General features: G+C 37.9%; 1 protein-coding gene across 1 annotated transcript in view; it reads left to right on the forward strand.

The window, feature by feature from the left end:
* Nucleotides 1-19,073, forward strand: part of LOC308191832 (uncharacterized protein) — a 563,294-nt gene that overhangs the window by 231,970 nt on the left and 312,251 nt on the right. Inside the window, exon 14 of the mRNA XM_080584694.1 lies at nt 18,742-18,857. The gene's annotated coding sequence lies outside the window, so the exon portion shown is untranslated. The remainder of the gene's footprint in view (nt 1-18,741; nt 18,858-19,073) is intronic.

Genomic DNA, 19,073 nt, shown 5'->3' on the forward strand with positions numbered 1-19,073 from the left:
GGCCTTGAGCTGTGCTTTTACCTGCTCTCGTAGGCTGTTTTTTGTTTCCTTCTAGTTTTGAAGTTGCTGATATAAGATAACCATGCCTTCCACAGTCTCTCTTAGTTCCAAACTTTGCCAGACTTGCCACAGAGAAGGAAGTACAGGCAATACTAAAAAAAAAGAAAAAAGGAAAAAGTGAGATTATAATATTTCCATGAGGCAGTAGACCATTGCGGAAACCAGAATCATGTTTGCATGCATTTGCCTTGATCACACTTTCATAGAATCATAGAATTTACTTAGTTTGCATCACTCTTGCTGTAGTTCAGCTGTGTATTTCTTCTGTCACAGTGTAGACCATGTAGGTATGCAGTCATGACCAGTTTTGGATTACTGGGAGGGGTTTCTCATAGCCTCTGGACCCTCTCTGCTAGCCACAAAGGGTCACAAATGGAGGCAAATCAGTTCTAAAAAATCTAGGCTAGATCATTAAAATCTGGCAACTACATGCATCACTATACAGTTAATGGGAGGTTTGGAAAAGGCTTTTTCTTGAATCCAAGGGTGATTATTTTTCCTCTGATTTGTAAATAAGCTTGCATATTGCTCTGACTTGCAACACAGCTATTCCTGGTTCTCATTTGTTACATCTCATCATATCTTCCACTTTGTTTTACATCTCTTGTACTTTTTACTTTATCCTGAATGCAATTAAAGTGCTTCTGGCATGCATTTGTGTATCATGATTGATATATTTCAAAGTAGGCTTATTTCTCATCTTCTCATTTTCGCATTGCTTCTTAGAATCTTTCTATTTTATTTTATTTTTTATTTTATTTTTTATTTTATTTTATTTTATTTTATTTTATTTTATTTTATTTTATTTTATTTTATTTTATTTTATTTTATTTTATTTTTTATTTTATTTTATTTTATTTTATTTTATTTTATTTTATTATTATTATTTTTTCTTCCTATGGAAAGAGAACGTTAGGCCCAATTCCTAAAGGATGTAACCCAGATACCAAGGGCACACATTTATCTGCTGTTTGTCTACACAAAACTATAATCCTAAATATAAATACTCATCTGTTAGTTATTTTCATGCAAAAAAGACGGTGGATGCATCCACCATCCACAAAGCTCATTTTTTTTCCCAGTTGCTTTGGGGAAGAGCTCTGTGATGCTCTGTAGACTGGAAAAAGAACAATACATTATTTTTGTCAACGAGAACAATAACAGATGGAAAAACTTAATTCATTTATACTGATTATATTACTGATTTTATATATTGATTATTGTACTGATTTAATATCTTCAATTTGGGATCGTTTTGGCCTGGAAGTCTACATCTTTTTGGGGGGGTGCTTTGGCAAAAGTTCTGTTGTTTTGGGAGGCTAGGATAACCACAACACCAGGACTTGAAAAGGTCAACAATTTCCACAGATTCAATCGTTCTCACTTTTCTTCATCTTTTCCTAGAGAAAATTACTTCTTGAAAATATTCTTGACACATATTTCTGTTGTGCTCAGGTTATGATGTAGAGCACCGATTTCATTAACTTATTATGGCTATACCTGAAAACTAAGCCACAGCTTGAGATGATTATTCTGAAAAACCTCCGGCTCATAATCTAGATTCATACTGATTACACACTGAAGTTTAAAGACTATTTTGTCTTTGTTGCACTGGAGGCCTAGGACCAAGTTAAATGCCTTCTAAACTCAGTGGTAAAGCTTCTTTAGGCTGTACATTCAGTCTCATATCTATATAACTAAGCCTGTGAGAGCCATGATGAAAGGGACAGGTCTGTGTGAGAGAACATGGGAACTGCCAAATTATAAATGAATAAATTACAGCAGTACTTTATTACAGCCACAACATAAGAGAACAAGACCACCTTGTAAGACAACTGTAATGTTTGATACAGGTAATGAAGCACCAAAGCCACAGCAGGGTTTGATTACTTAAAGGAAATCAATTAAACAATTTGCAAGGACTGCTAATGACAACTTGCTGTGGGAAAGCACTCAAAGCAGAGTCCCAGTACCAAATGAACTGCAGTCAGACTGTGTGTAGACAGTTGGTGAGCAAGAAAAATATTTAAATTGTCTCAGTAGATTATTTGCTCAGCTTTTAAACAATGTGAAAATTACAGGATTATAAAAATGTTTTGTGGATTAACTGAGGACATCCTGAAACTCTCTAGTCATGTCTATTTTTGGTTGGAAAAGGTATATCTCTGTTTTGCTGCTAATAATGATTGCTCTTTTCGCATGGAGAATTTCTTAAAAAGCTTTCAACTCTCATGTCAGGGAGCATTGAAATCAACATGGGATTCACAAAGTACCTGTTCTGTTGAAACCAGCTATTACCTTTGCTTCAGTGTCTTATCTTCTAAAAGAGGTGATCTGAAATAAGGTGCATATACCATAGAGATTTTTGGTGGTACATGCATTTTCAAAGTTTTAATTGTTTCTTCTTTCTTTATCTTCTTCAATTTCTCCTTTCAAGAGACAGACAGTTTAAGCAGGGTTTGTTTATCTTTCTTGGGTTTAAATGAAAGCTAGAGACTGCATGTTGAAACACATGCTTGTAATAATGAAGTAAAAATATCAAGACATTGGAAAATGCTAAAAGAATACCTTGTGATATTTATTCAATATATCACACATACTTGAATTTGACTTGGTTTTCCAAGGTACCACTGCACCAACACGTTCATGTATTGGTGGAAGTGTCACTGCAAGGAGGCACCTTGGATCTCCATGACATTGAAGGACTGAACATGTCCCTTCCCCAGACATGGCTAGGAATGGCTAGATGTTTCTTTACCAAATCTTGCACACAGAAAACTACTGATTTGCCTCCCAGAGCCTTTCTTCATCCTCTGTGATACTATACGGTTACTTGTCCCACCACCCAGAATGGTAAGAGTAGTGATAATGCTTTTTTTCTTCCTGCCTGTGTCAGGCTCCAATCTTGCTGATCCTTCTTTTGCTTTCCTCTGAAGAGCTAGACCTCTGTCTGTATCAGCCAGGAAACGGAGCCCAGATAACTGCCCTCATCCTCTTTTGATTGCTGCAAGCTCTCTCTTGATTTTCTCAGTACCTTCCCCATGCTCTTCCCATCCAGTGACAATGTGGCACTGAAGTTTTTCCCCCCTTCTGTTGCCATGCCACAGTGTTTCAAATCTTACTCTTTTCTTGCAGTCCTGTGTAAGTCCATATTTGCCCACATCTCCAACCTGGTTAATTGTAAAGTAATCCTTGCTCTACTGCACTTTTCCCCACTCATACATAAACATGCTCTGTGCCTTTTTCTACATTGTCTTATGTTTGGATAACATCATTTTAGGTCGTTTGATAAGTCATTGCACTTTTCTCATTGATATTCCTTCTTAACACTTACCTTTTCCACAAAGCCAAGCATATGTGAGCCTGTACAAATAAAACCCTCATTTCTAGTTGAACCTGTGTGTGCTTGCTTGAAGGCAGAAGCTGAATGATCTTTTCAGTTTAGGTCTTCTCTCTTACTCCTACTAACTGCATCCCCTTGAAAAGCAGGCAGTGAGCTCTTTGGGGCAATGCTTGTGACACACATGAAAACCGTAGTGTATCTGGCAAGTAAGATTTTGCAAGCATAAAACTGTTTATTTGAAAACGAAGTAAATGAAGTGGAGAAGAAAGCAGCTGAGTGTATCGTATAACTGGCACAATAAAGAGGTTCTTTGGGAGTACTGAATCTGTATTGACACCATTTGCGCAATAACCATGTGATTGTTTTCTGTTGAGAAAGACCTTCTTTACCTGGGTAATGTTTTGGCATTAGCCATGTGATTTGGTATGCACACTCCCAAACAATCCTATTTTTAATGTGCTGGATTCAACAGGACATTTCTAACTTAGCTCTGTTGTTATTACACTGATTAGACACAGCACTGAGAGGCAGCCTGTTGTGGGATTGAACATGGTTTGGAGGAAATTCAAACAGAGATGCTTGTGGGATGACTTAAAAAAACAAATAAAATATTCTGAAAGAGAAACAACAAAATGCCATATTCCAGCTGTGAACATTTGTGGTATTCATATGATTCAGTAGGGATTAGAGGCTATGTGATATTGGGTTGGAAAGTAGGCAGTGGCATGTTTAACAAATAGCTAGCCCTAAGACTCTCTGCATGCATTAGTGAAAAGTAATGGTATTGGTCTGGCGACATCTGTTGATAGTTTTTCATTTCATTAAGCCTTGATTCCATCCATTCCCATAATAAATGCATGTTAACTTCTGCTTGATTCCATGTGTGCTTGGGTAGGAGAATGCAGGAAACTCTCTTTGACTTATTCCCTTTTCCCCCTTCTGCACCTGGGTTGGTGCAACCCTGGATATATCTACAGACTGGGAGATGAGCAGCTCTGCAGCAAGAGACCTGAGGGTTCTGGTTGACAGCAAGTCACCTGTATTCACCTGTAGTTTCTAGGCCAGCTGATGAGATGTAGGAGAGACTAACTCAAGCTATTTGTGATTCTTCCATCTGTCAGGCATGTTTTCTGACATTTTGTGAGCCATTTGTCTCAGCATAGCCCTGTATGAACTCTCTATGGTTGGTCTTTGCAATAACAATATGTACTCATTTTGCTGTAATAGTTTTTTTTGTTTTAATTATTATTTATTTAATTGAGATAATTAATTTCAGATAGTTGCTTTGTGGCAAAGTCCTAGATGGAGTCAAGTGGTCCTTACCTTGACATAGCTTGGTGAAATTAATGTCCTTTTAACTATGGCTGACCTCAGCCAGATATATTAAGATGGTATCTACATAGCTGATTTTCTTACAAAATGTTCTAGCTAAATCAGGTTAGTTGTTTTGCTGTCAAATAGCCATTTTTTTCTTTCTTTTTTTTTTTTTGGCAATGAAAATATAAACTCAATGTACTTGACAGTAGAAAAACTCCATCAGATGGAGTGAGGGTGGTGAAGGTAGAAGCTCATGTTCTTATGAAGTAACCCATTTGCCCACCAAAAAAAACACTGATTTTTTTTTTCTTTATCCATAGTTGATTCTGGTTTTGTGAATATATATATATATATATGTATATATATTTATGATTTCTGTTTCTGTATAGATTTGTTGGGAAATCCTAGCAGGTGTTGTGCAATGGAACAGAGCCTTTCTGGATTATTTGATTCATGATTCTGGAGAATTTACACACCAAGGATTTGTTTACAGACATTTGCATGTCATCTTTACTACCTCCTGAAAAAAAGTCTAAAAAAAATCCTTTCTGTATCTGTAGATGTTGAAATTTCATATACTAAGTTTTATCCTCCTTGAAGAAGAAATTCCTTTTTTTTTCCTTCTGCATTGGTACAATACTTACTAAATTCCCTTTTTTCTTCTGCATTGCTACAACACCTACAACAGTAATCTGCTGATAAGTGTAGGACATCAGCTCTGGTGATGGCATGATCTGCATCAGAGTGAGGGATTGGAGTGTGAGGTTCACGATGCTTGGGTGGGGCCAGGAGAAGCAGTGGGTTGTTTAAACGTGGTGTAATGACCATTAACATTTTTGTTGTTGTTCTTGTTGTTTTTGTTTGTTTTCCTCTGGAAAAGAGCTGAAATAAGGAGAGATTAAATGATGTGCACAAGGTCATGTCAGGATCCTGTTACAGAGTCAAGAACTGAGTACAACTCTTCACGTCTCATGTATCTGAATGAAAGACTTCTTTTATTTGGTTATGAGATCTTCTTTTGATCATGTATATGATGTCATTTCAGTCATAGCAGAAGGTTATGTGATGGCCACTGAACTGAATGTTTCACTTTTATAGTTCTTGCTCACTGTTTGTATGGGAATTAACTTTCTTAATTCCTCTTCTCCTTTCCATGTTGTTTCCTGTACCTAAATTGTACCCAATTGTGCAATGAAATTACACATTTAGAGAAGCTGAGAAAGGAGGAAAAATTTTGCAAAACTGCTTCCCCAAGAATGAATAATACTTCATGTATGTTTAAAAAAACACAACAACAACAAAGCGCACAACCAATGAAACAAAAATAAAACCAACTGAACAAAACTTTTTCATATTAAGCAGGTACAAAATACAAAGATTGGGATTAGGGGAACATAAATTGTTTGCATAATGTAACTGCTAATGATGCTTTATTTTTAACACATGAAGTCCTTGCTGTTTCTAAACAAAGATCACATAAAGGACAGAATAAATTATCATAAAGCAAATAAAATGGAATGGAAAGTCTTGCATAACACCTAATATGAAGTCTCAAAAACATGACTTCAAACATGACATTTTAAAACAATTCAAAATAATTCATTCGGAGTTCACTCGAATTCAGTTATATGTTAAGTCATTTTTAGAAAGTCATTTCCATTTAACTACTTTTGCATATTGCAGATTGTTACCTAAGGAAAAAATGTGTAAGATTTCTTGCTGATGATCTAAAGAATGTGAGTAAGATAGCTGGCAGATGGCTTACAGATATCATTCTGAAATATCTTATACTGACAAATAGCAACGGTGTGTATAATTAGTACTTTGCAGATGGTATGCAAAATGATCTGCATTGTCTTAGTACAGAAATTTTTTTTTTTCTTTTTTATTTGACCGACTATTTTTGAGAGACAATTCTGAAAACATGGCTTGTAGTGCCATTCAGAATAGACCCAGCTGTAGCTGAGAATGTATTCCCCATCTGGTTCTCTTTGAATAGCGCTGAGGTTTTGGGGTCCTGGTTCATGTAGAGAGTGTGCTGCCACAATGTAAGTAACAATGACACATAGGTAGATTATATTAGGCTTACATAAATTTTGCAGAATTCTAAAGAGATGAGATCCAGAGGCAGGGTACAGCGGAGTCAGTTAGCTTTTATTTCTTTGAATTTAATAAATTACCAGTTATTTTCAGGCATGCAATGCATTTGCAGTCTAAAAGTTCTTTCCGGCACAAATGATTGTATTTGCGTCTTCATAATGTTGATTCTTGATGAAGTTTTTTCACCCAGATATTGGCAAAGGCAACTGGCAAAAATAGACTTCGATGGCCTCTTACTGTAATGATGCTACTACCATTTTTTGGTGTTATAATACCAGTAAAGAGCCTTCATCACTGATCAGTGCCCATTGTCTTAGGAAATAGTTCACACAAAATAATTTTCTGCTTTAAGGAATTTTCTACCTAGTGTAGATTAGAGGCTACAGGTGAGCACATCCAGCTACTAGAGAGACTGAGAGGAAACAGGAAAATGATACTTTTATTGTTTTAGTGTATGACTTTTTGCATATACCATGGCTGAGGAGAATACACGGTTTAGAGGGATGAAGACATAAGGCACAGTGGTACAACAAATTGAAAGATTCATTTGAAAAACAGAAAAACAACAACAATAGCAAATAAATGATGGCAGGAGGGGTCACAAACCGAATAGGGACTGGAAGTAGTCTTTTAACAGGTAGTAAAAGATTATAGGGAAAGTGTGCTTTATGAAGTATTTTAAAAGAGAAAGAAGAAAATTATTTTATGACTTTTGTGGTAAAGAAAGTAGTCCATAGAAGGATACAAAGTGAAAAAGCTGGTGTAGTTGAATAGATTGGCTATGAATATGATTTCAGTAAGCAAAATGGAAGTGAGATTATGGAAGTGATTTTTAGTAGCATGACAGTAGCTAGACAGGAAAGATTATAACTGAAAAATCTTATGCAAGAAAGCACTGCAGAATTTGGATGAGAGCTCAGAATTGGAGGTTAGACAGGGTTTTATCATCCTGAATAACAAGCGAAGTGGTGAGTTACAGTGATCGAAAAAAGAGGAAGGGCTTGTGGAATGGACAGGTCAGGAACTCTTTTTAGGTTTTGTTGCACTTCATGGCTATCAATCACTAAGAAGTTGGCTGAGATAATGAGTATTCGTAGGAGACAAATATGGAGTATACGCAGGTACTTGAGGTTATAGCAAGGTGAAGATATCTGCATTTCTGATTTCATGTTAACCTGGGATATGCTTTAGAAGAACTGGCTCCTTGCAAAAATGAGGGGAGTTAGATGGAGTTAGACAAATGCACTTGGTGATAATATGAGAGTAAAGAGAAAAAAAGAATAAAATAACAGAAACCAGAGAATTTGGTACCAGGAAGGGTATATATCAAACCACATGAAAATGGAGTTCTTGCTTGAATATTATGAAGCAGCCATTAGGGACTAGCTCTGCAGAGCATGTGGGCAAGAAAAGCAGAACCTAGGTAAGAAGGGGTTGAGGATGAACGGTAAAAAAGGGATTCCTGACATCCAGTAGCAGCAATGTATTGAAGGGTCTTGGAAGTGAAAGGTCAAAGAGAAATGTGACAAAAGGAAAGAGACAAATGAGGTCATGGGTATGGAAAGAGCAAACATGCTGCAATTGGAGGGGAAAAACAATAGGGGGGAGAGAGTGATTTCAAAGGGAGAAGAGCAGCAAGACTGACTCACTAGGACATGTGAAGGATTAGAGAAGAAAAGCAAATGCTAAATTCTTCATCTGTTGGAGGAAAGAGAGGAAAAGAAGAAAGGAAGCAAGTGAGGAAATAAGAGGTCATAATGTATTGTGTCAGTGCTCCCTTGAAATAAGACACTCAGCTCCTGTGCAGAAACAGGAGCTGAAGTGGGAATATCTGTTTGAGCAGCCAGAAATAGTGAAAAGTTTGCAAGGATTATAGAAACGTGCAACAAGATCCTCAAATGACAGTCCTTACAGTGAGCATGCTGGAATAGACCAAAAGGACTTGTAAATTCAATAGCCAAGTTTTATTAGAACAGAAACTAAAAGGAAATCTTTGAAAATAGAGAAAACTTCAGCTGAGACAGATAAAAAGGGGTTGTAAACAAATCTGCCCCTTTCTCCTCTGCTCTTGCAGGGCAGTAGTCTTCTTTCATGCTTGCTTCTTAACAACTTGGAGTGCTTCCTCAGAGAGCTCTCTGCAGGTCGTTTGGTGTCCCTTTATTCCCATTACATCTGAGGCATGGTCGTGTGTCTGTTTCAGGTAACATCAGTCTTTGCTGGATTCTGTGGATCTGTTTCTTCTGGTTACAGGATCTCCATGCCAACATCTTGCACTCCACAGATACTTTGCTTCCCACAGCCTGTACACTTGCTACCAGAAGGTCCACCTGACCCAGTTGTACTCTGAAAATAAATGCATACAACGACAGCAAAATAATCATCATCCATGACAACATAGGATTTTGTTCAAGTGAAAGGAGAGATTTGCTTAATGAGTTAAATGCTGACAGGACAAATCCATAGTATACATCTGATCTTGTTTTTTCTATCAGAAATGTTGAGAATGCAGGAAGGGGATCGTGAGGTTTTACTGGGATTGCCAAGTTATAAGATGAAAGAAAGGAGGAAAGAAGTGATAGTCAGGCCTATGTCAGCATGCAAGACCAAAGAGGAATTAGTCATCAGGGTGGAGAAGTTCACAGTGCTGGAGCATGGAAATTGGTGCCACCCAGGGTGAGAGAGTCCAAGGGAAGGGTAGGCAGAGAAGTCAGAGTGGGGAATCACTACTGTAAAAGAGATGAGAGGCAGCAAGAACAGTGTGTCCTGACATGCTGCAATTATTGGAGTGGGAGGACTGAATAAAAGAGATGAGGAGCCATTCAGTTGCGGGTTGTATGGGTCATGAGTGTGAGAGCTGAATTCACCTGGGATTACAAGCACAGGTGGTGGCAGGGAAAAGGAAGCATATGATGGAGAAAGTCAGTACTGCTCGGAAGAAGACAAAGGAGAGAAAGGTGTTTGAGCAGCAGTCAATGGCAGAGAACCTGAACAGACGAGTTTATGGTACGTGTATATGATCTGATGTGAGAGCAGACAGCTCTATAAGGGAGAGATGCTGCATATTCAGGTAACGAGCAGTGCTAGATAAAGCTGAAATGTCTGTAAGTGTTGGCCATCTGCTGTCAAATACCGGTATGCACTACAGGTCTTATAAGCCTGCAGTCATCCTTTATTATCCTTCTCTGCACTGGCTTTACTTTCTGTCATCTGTCATTAGACAGGGCAAGTAGCTGATGGCATGTATTTCAGCAGTAATGAAATCTGTTTTGGAAACAAACCAGGACCAAGGTGGATAATGTGGCTCTGCTCAACTAGAGGGGAAGACATACAAGAAGTGACTGAGGTCACTGGGCCTGTTCAGCCTGGAAAAGAGGAGGCTGAGGGGAGACCTCATCGCGGCCTACAGCTTCCTCACAAGGGGGAGTAGAGGGGCAGGTGTCGATCTATTCTCTTTAGTGACCAGCGACAGGACTCGAGGGCATGGTGTCAAGCTGCAACAGGTGAGGTTCAGGTTGGATATCAGGAAGAGGTTCTTCACTGAGAGGGTTGTGTACTGGAAGAGACTCCCCAGGGATGTAGTCACGGCACCAAGCCTGTCAGAGTTTAAGAAATGTTTGGACTATGCTCTCAGTCATATGGTCAGAATTTTTGGGTAGACCTGTGTGGTGCCAGGAGTTGGACTCGATGATCCTTATGGGTCCCTTCCAACTCAGGATATTCTATGACTCTGTGATTCTAACTCACATGTACGCAGGCATCCAGTACTGGAGTATATCTGTTCAGAGTGAAAACACCTGGAGAAAGAGCTGACAGCTAAATAAGAGTAGGCCTCTCAGTCTGGGAGATGAGGAGGACCCTAGGAAGAGCCACCTGAAAAAACTATGTTGGGATTGCATGCTTCTTGGAGAGGAGAGACAATTCAGTAGAAAACAGTGTGTTAGATGCAAATTATAGCAGTCTGGTTTTGACAGCAGGTTCAATAAACCTGATTGATTCACCGCCACCCACCCCAGCATGCAGTCAGAGCATTATATTTTAATACTCCTTTGTAGCTTTCTGCTGCTACAGTTATACCCTCCTCCACAATATGAGGTCAGTTGGATTTATTGCTCACTGAGAGTGAAATGACCACTGGAGATTGAATATGTTTTTGGTTCTTCAATGTCCAGGTCTAATGTGCACAATTTTGCTGCTATTATTCCTAGTGAGGATGAATATACCTGTGTTGATTCTGGCATTTAGCAGAACTTCAGAGAGCTGTCAGAACAGCACACCCAGGAAGATATCCTCTCCTAGCTCTTCTCTTACACTCATGTGGGGTGTAATGTCTTGGGCCATTCTTGTCAACAGATATCAGCATCTCTTCAGCCAGTGATACCTGTTGCTCAGCCTCTCCTTGAATTCAGATGGACAGCTTTGTTTTTCCCATGTCTGACTGTGTTAAATGTGGTCTGCACCATTATTTACAATGGATTTAATCTGAGCAGTGAGTAGACTTAAGAAGAAGCCTGAGAACTGCCTTTGGGTCCAAGAATCTATGGGAAATGCTTAAATTAACTTGAATGACATGGGATTATCACATACATTCTTGAGGCTTGCACAGGGATATTTTCCCCAGTTTGTGGTGCATTACTTTATAGAGTGATAAACTGTACATCTTTAAATATTACTTTAGTCATGTTAAATATATTGGGCTGCTACAGTTCAACAGAGTTTGATCATCTACAATTCTAGTCTTCACTTGCAGATGGTCCATTTAAAGCTTCCAGGAGACTGCCAATTAACTGAATTCATGATGTGGCTGGTTAAACTGGTTGTGAGTGCATTTTATATTGATCTGATATTCTTGATTCAGTAACAACCACTGTAATAGCATGAGTGTGCCTTTGTGGACTGCAAAAGAAATGTTAAAATACCTCAGAGTCACATACAACAAAACAGAAATAGTTGGCATTTTTAAAAAGTTTGTAAATATACTGGAGCACAGAACAAGGCAAAGTGATGACTTCATTTATTATATGGAGACTATGTCTAATGACTGAAACAATTAAAAAGACACTAGAGAAGAAGGTAATGCTCCACTTTGGTACATTAAACCTCTTGTTTATGTTTCTACTTACTGGGTTCTCAGTGTTTGCTGTGATTGTATTCAGATTGGGAATATTTTCTAGTTCCTAGCAGGGAAGAAAATGATAGAAACACTCTTTGACTGGGGAGTGTCTCAGACAAAAAATAGCTTAAGATGTGTGTGGGGGTGTGGCACTGAACGTCAAAAACTGAGCCTCTGAACTTCCAAGCAGAAATCTCCTACTTGCTAGACACAACCAATATGGGTTGATTTTAAATTTTGAAAAACTGGACTAAACTGAAACAGCATGGCCTGACTCTTCCTCTTAATAAAGGGATGTGAGACAGACCCACCAACATGGAAAGCAATTGTATCTTGTGCTTCCATGCATAGGCTACTTAGATTGGGAAAAATGGAGACTTTGGAGCATGGAAAGAGAGAGCTGTAAGGACAAAAAAAAAAAAAAAAAAAAAAATCCCCAGAGGAAGAAGTGGTCTCAGAAAGAAGTGGTTCTGCAAATTAGAAGTGGGTGGTTTTACCCTCCTGGGCAGCTGAACACCACCACATCCGCTCTCTCTCCACCTCCTCACAGGAAAAGGGGCAGAAAATATGATGAAAAAGGGCTAAAGGGTTGAGATAAGGACAGAAAGATCACTCAACTGTTATTGTTATGGGTAAAACAGACTCAGCATAGGGAGATTAACAAAATTTATTACCTATCATTAACAAGGTAGAACAGTGAGAAACTAAAAACTCCTCCTTCCCCATACACTCTCTTCTATCTCCTCCCCCTGAGTGGCTCAGGGGAATGGGGAATGGGGAAAAAAGCAAAAGATTCTTCAGCCATATATATATATATACACACGAAGAACAATGAGTGAAGAATTGTTTGCTATACAGTGAGAGAGAGAGAGAGAAAGCGTAATCCATGCATAGCTAGGAATTGAAATGAATGGCTTTTGTTGGGATTTAGTAGGCCTGGGATGTTGACCATTTCAGCAAAGGCAAGATGGCTAACAGGACTGAAGTTATGTAAATAGAAATTATCATTTCCGAGATGGGAACCCAAAGAGCTTAATCTTTTCAAGCCTGGAGACCAACTAATTTCTGTCCCACAATGCTGAAAGAGCTGGCACATGAAATTGCAGGACTGCTGGTGAATATTTTTAATAAACCTCAGGGGAGAATGGATATGAGTACAGAATAGCAAATGTACTACCTTTATTTAAGAAGGGATGGGAAAAGTGATGTGGGAAAGGACAGGCCATTAATCTCACCTCAGTTGCATGCATGACTTAGAACAAAGTTTGAAGGAAGGACTAATTAAGACACATGAGAAAATGGGCAATGGGATAAAGCATAACCTGGCTTTACCACAAATAATCTAAAGGAAAGGCAGGCACCTGGCTTTTTTGTCTCAAAGAAGAGTGCTCAGAAATTTGAAAGACTGCTTCTAAGCACCTACTCTCTGGAGAAGATTCTTAATTATCACTCCTTAGAGGCTCAAACTTCACAGTGGTTGTACTCAGCATTTCCCTCCAGACTTCCCTAAAGTTTCCTGCTGAACAAACTGATTTTTAGTAGTCATTTAAAACATAGTTATGGTTTCCTCTCTGCATACCAAACACCAAAAGCTAGATGCAAAGCTAAGGCTTACTATGATGTTAAGATGTTTTATATGTTTTTTACTGCAGTATTTTATTTTTTATGTCACTAATTGTTTTGTGTGTCTGCAGTTGAGTGTCCTTTCAAAACAAGGACAGTGTGTACCGAACCAGCCAAAGCATCGAAATAATTTTTAGGGAGGCTTAATTTGGTTCAAAACAAAAAGTCAGCATTTAACATTTCTGAAATGCTTCTTAGGAGCAGCCCTCAATCTACATCATTAAAAACAACCAGTTGGTCAAGTAAGCAAAGTGAAGAGAACGTTTTTCTGTAAATGTCAAGGAATTTAATTGTAGTATCCCAGAATTACTTAGAATATGTTTAGATTATGGATATTTTTATGACTTTATTTTGTTGTAGTGTCAAGAGAAATCATAAAGGAAAGTCAGCTTGCATTAACTGCTATCTCAGTCTGCTTGTACTCTTCAGTTGAGCTCAGGCATTTCGACAATACACTCATCTGCAATACCACTGTGGCAACCTTGGCTGAAGCATGCTTGGTACAGCTGGATTTCATGTTGTATCATATGTTACTTTTCTTTTTCCTTGAATTTCTAGATCTATATGTAAAAGTAACCATATATACTGATAGAGATACAGAAAGTAGAGTGAATGAAATGCTTCCTGAAAATTGCTGTAATCAGCAAAAACATGCTAAAAATGTCTTTCCTTTAAAACTTAGTTTACACTTTTTGTTCTCTCTGTAAATGATCCTTATACATTTTGATATGCTTAGGATATTGCCTCATCAGAGAATGTTAATTGTGAGATCCTTATAGCCATTAGAATTTCAGGACATTGCTGTGTGAAGCTAGGGAAAGTATCAGCCAGTGGGCCTCATCTTCTGTCTACCTTATGAAGCCTCCTGAGAGGCTTTCAGGAGGATTTGCACATGATACCCCTATGCATTAAGTAGGTGTGGCTTTTATATCTAACTCGTGCTCTTTGCAGAAAACACTAAATACCAAGGAACAGGACTGGTACCACCCGAAGGCCCTGCAAAGTCAAAGAACTGTGTGTCCTGTCTTTCAAAACACCTCCCATAAGGAATACAAAAGAACGAATGTGTATGGGACATTCAAACGAGTGTCATCACTATGAAGTGGGTGAAAAAACTAAGCCAGAAGAAATATGGAAAATGGAAAATTCCATTATTATGGTTTAGTTATGTTACCCTCAGTAGTCCATTTCAACAGTTTCTTTACATTCAGATAGAATGTGATGACTGAGATATAAAGATCTCTGAGTCTGATGTAAAGTTTGGGTCCCTATTTGCTTATCTCCTTCATTTTTACAACTCTCTTATTCAGTCTAGACTTTATTGTTTTTGCTTGCTTGATATTTTCTTTAATAGAGTGAGAACTGTGTGAAAACTTAAGGGTTGATCCTCCTGAACTTGGGAGATATTCAGATATGAACCAAATCTTGCTTTGAGCTAAATTCTGTCCAGATTAAAAAAAAAAAGGAAAAGAAAAAAAAGGAAAAAAAAATGTAGTAGTCGATGTTTTCTGTCATTACATCCAGTACCTAGGATGATTGGCAGCAAAATTTAAAACACATCTTTATGTACCAGTTAGGCAGCTCAGTAGTGATAATCTGAATATTGCCAAGGTGGCTCCTAAATTCATTCTGATTTTAGAGAAATTACTAATTTCAGCAGTATGTAAAGCATTTAAGGTGGAAAAAGGGGATGAAGATGCAGTATTACCTTTTGTGGTGAGTTGGCCCCAGCCAGATGCTAAGCTCCCACATCGCGATTTGCTCACTCCCTTAACACCAGCAGTACAAGGGCAGAATAGAAAGATCAAAAACGAGAAAATGTATTGGTCAAGATAAAGACAGTATAATATTTGAAAGTAAGAGAGGGAAAACAAACAAACACAAAAATAAGTGATGCAAAGAAGAGCACTCACAACCTACTGGGCATCTATTATCAAGGGCAGCTTTAAGTACCCATGTCCTAGCATTTTTGTCTCTTCAAGGGTCTTCCTGTTGTTTCTGTCAGATAAATACATGCTAGATTTCTAATCGTAGTGGAAATGGCCTGATATAACTTGTTTTTAAATTCTGACTTGTCTTTGTTTGTATCCCTTTTCTTTGTAATTTATTCTAGAGAATTTTTCAGATTTACCTATTTAGAATGGTCAATACCACTCAAGAAATTAAGCACTTTATGATGAACTTACTTTCAATTACCATTTCACTTTGAAATGCTAACTCTTGTTGTTTCTGTTCTACTATGAGATTGCTGGAAGAGAAAGAATGAGGCTCTTCGATTCAAATCAGTTCAAACCTCCAGGAAGTCCTGTTAAAGACATGTACATATGTATCACACAAACGCTTGTATTTGAATGTTTTGTATTTATACCTGGGCATTGGCTTGCATGGCTTTAAGGAATAGTATAATCAGAATAAAGGGACACAGCAATAACCCATAATCCATATAAAAAATATGGATCATACTGTGCCAAAAGCTATTGAAATTAAGTCATAAGGGAGATACAAGGATGAAAATTAAATTTGTACTATAGTTGCAGTTGTGGTGTAGCTATGTATCAGGGCTGTACCTGTATGCACACCTAGTGCACTCGACTTACTAATTCCCTGGGTAGCCCAGGATCTCATTGGTATAGAAGTGTTTGCCTAGATGTGACTAGCAACTTGTTTGAGACCATAGATTGACTTGAGATGAGGTGATTTCTGACTTGTAACCACTGCCTCAAAAGTATTTGACTATTTGCTACAAAAGCTTTTCAGGTAGAAGTTTCAGAAAAAGCCCTAGAGGCTCCCTCAGGCAACTCCTGCTGAGTCTAGAGCAATTTGTGTGTATCAGTGCGCCAGTGTTAATCAGTGTAGGAACTGAGTGGAGCACCTGGCTGTACTAGAGAGTCTGGGTGGTTTCTGCTACAGAACTGACCAAACTGGACATAGGTAAGATGCTTGTAACTAGCTACTAGAAACTGTTTTTGTAAATATGGAAATGATCACAAAGGAGAACCTTTTGTGCATAACAAAGATAGACAGAAAAACCTATGTACACATCATGGGATAATAAACAGTGATGTAGCGTGCATGCGCTGGAGCAGTCAAACAGGACTAGGCCAGCTGGATGTAAGAAATCTTCCAAAGAGCAGTTCAGGGAGTCTCTCCCAGTTCCTGTGAACTCACGGTTGAAAGGGCACTTGTGAATGAGTCTCTTGTTGCTTTTTGGAGAGTAACTGACCCATCCTATTCAAGAGATTTGATTATCTATGTAGGCATTACCCAATGCAACAGTCTCAGTAAAATAGTATGTTGTTGTTGTTTTTTAAACAAGCACTCTGTTTTCACCTGTGTGACAATACGGACAGGTATCATATAATTATCTATCACAATGAAGTGAGGGTCTTTGCTAATATACTGAATGCTATTTGGCTCTTGAAATATTTACCCATGATAGTATTGACCACTTGACTAACTGCATGCCTAGCATCAGTGGAAAAGTAATCAATATTTGTTGAGTCCCCAGGGTCCCAACTGTTATTCTGAAACCAAATTACCTAATACAACTTGCTGAATAAAGCTTACATTATTTCATTCTGAAAATATTATTCTACCATGTTTCTTTTTCTTTTTTTTTTGCTGAGTAACAGAGTATGTTATTTGTAACTAAGCCCTCAGAGAATGGCGATTATTCTTTGAGTGCTAACCCCCTTCAAAACATGGGTGATGGATAGCTGGTGAAACTGTGATGAGGAGGCCTGTTTTTTACTAGAATAATTCTGAAAACAAATCCAAAAGGCACTAGAAGAATGTTAAATAACAAAGGAAAGTAGAAGGTGAATGGTAGAACTAATGGAGTACAAATCCAAAACAGAGCCATGGGCTCACAAAACCAGTCAAAGAAATTGAAAAAAATTCTAGTGCTGGCTTCACTGGTAATACAATAGAGAATTATTACTTATTTATAGACATTAATTTGATTGATATTATTAGTATTAGTTAGTATTAATGAAACCCGAGGGGGAGGACTTTATTACAAGAGTAAAAATTATGATCATGAAGTAGCAAGTAAGGAAAAATGGGAGAGGAAGTGGCAAATTGTGCCGAAATGGCATATCCTGTTGCCAAATGACTGGTACCTTAGAGACAAAATGTGTCCGACATTTGCCAGTTTCTGAAAATTGAAACTGTTACTAGCCATAGCTAAATTTATTTGCTAGGAATTTGGGCAGAAGAAAAATAGGAAGGATAACTGGGAACTGCTTTGGAATATTTCAGTAAATGTCTACAAATTCATGATCAAACCCACAGTCAAGATGCTCTGCATGACAAGTTCTCATGTTAAAGAAAAATGACCTGGCTAGAGAGGAAATGAGAGCAAGCTTAATTATCTTGTTTCCCTGGCCAAGGGGCAGATATTGGCCATTTTAAGCCAATCAGTACTTTGCTTAGTTCACTCTTCACTTACATAATTTAAGAAGTGGAAGCCTGATTCAGTTAAACATAACTAACTTCATGAACACATGAAGTTAGCACTCTGTAAGGAATAGGAAGGGCCTAAAAGAATAGAAAAAAAAACCTTGAGTCACATGTCTCTCACCCCTCCCTCCCCCCCATCCAGTTTTTCATAGCACTACACGCATGTCCCCATGTGCTTTATTGAGACTGTTATAAAATGGATACTGGAGTCTCATCTTTTATAGAAGGGGAGGTGCTACTCAGAAGGTTCTTAAACAGCAACATATTAAAGGTAAATATTTTACATCCAGAGATCTAAATAACTCACAAAGAACTTTTATGGATCACTGATGTTGTTTTTTTTAGTATTTTTTCAAAATTATAAGAAACATCCCTGAAATGAAAGAAAACAAGTATGCAACATTTAAATCACTAAAACAGACCATTCTGGGTACTTCTTGGCCTGTCAGTCTGGTGTCAATCCCGGACAAAATAGTTCTAGATGCTTTGCTTTAGAAATGTCTGTTACTATTGGTCCTGATGAATTGAAAACATTGATGATTTGATGAGACAATGCATTGATACTACCAAAATTTCTCATTAAGATCTAAAATGACACAAAATCAAAATGTTCTACAATGTATGGATGAAAAATAGCTAAGAGGTGTGTCTCAAACTTGAACTGTAAACAAGAAGTCATTGAGAAACGAATCCTGTCTGAAATCTATTTCCTTTTGTCTCTTTCTAGTGTTGGCTTAACAAGATTTGTACCACTGGTGAAGTTCAAAGGTGACACAAGTATTGGGAATATGACAGTTGCTGGAAAAGAGAAAACTGCTGGTGCAGAATGATCTGAATTGGTTGGTATGTTGAAAGAGCAAAGAAAATCATGTTTTACTGTGATTTTTTTTTTCCCCAGTAGTGATAATGACGGTAAGGATAGGGAGAATTCCCTTGTGGCAAACGACAATGGAAAAGTCTTGAAACTCCTGTGGAATATCACCTGGATGTGAAATCAGCGTATTGTTGTGACTGAAAGATCTCATGTAATCTTGCCTATATAGAGAGAATTATCAAATT

The sequence above is a fragment of the Anser brachyrhynchus genome (assembly GCF_964034855.1).
Source record: "Anser brachyrhynchus genome assembly, chromosome: 3".
NCBI classification, from domain to species: Eukaryota; Metazoa; Chordata; class Aves; order Anseriformes; family Anatidae; genus Anser; species Anser brachyrhynchus.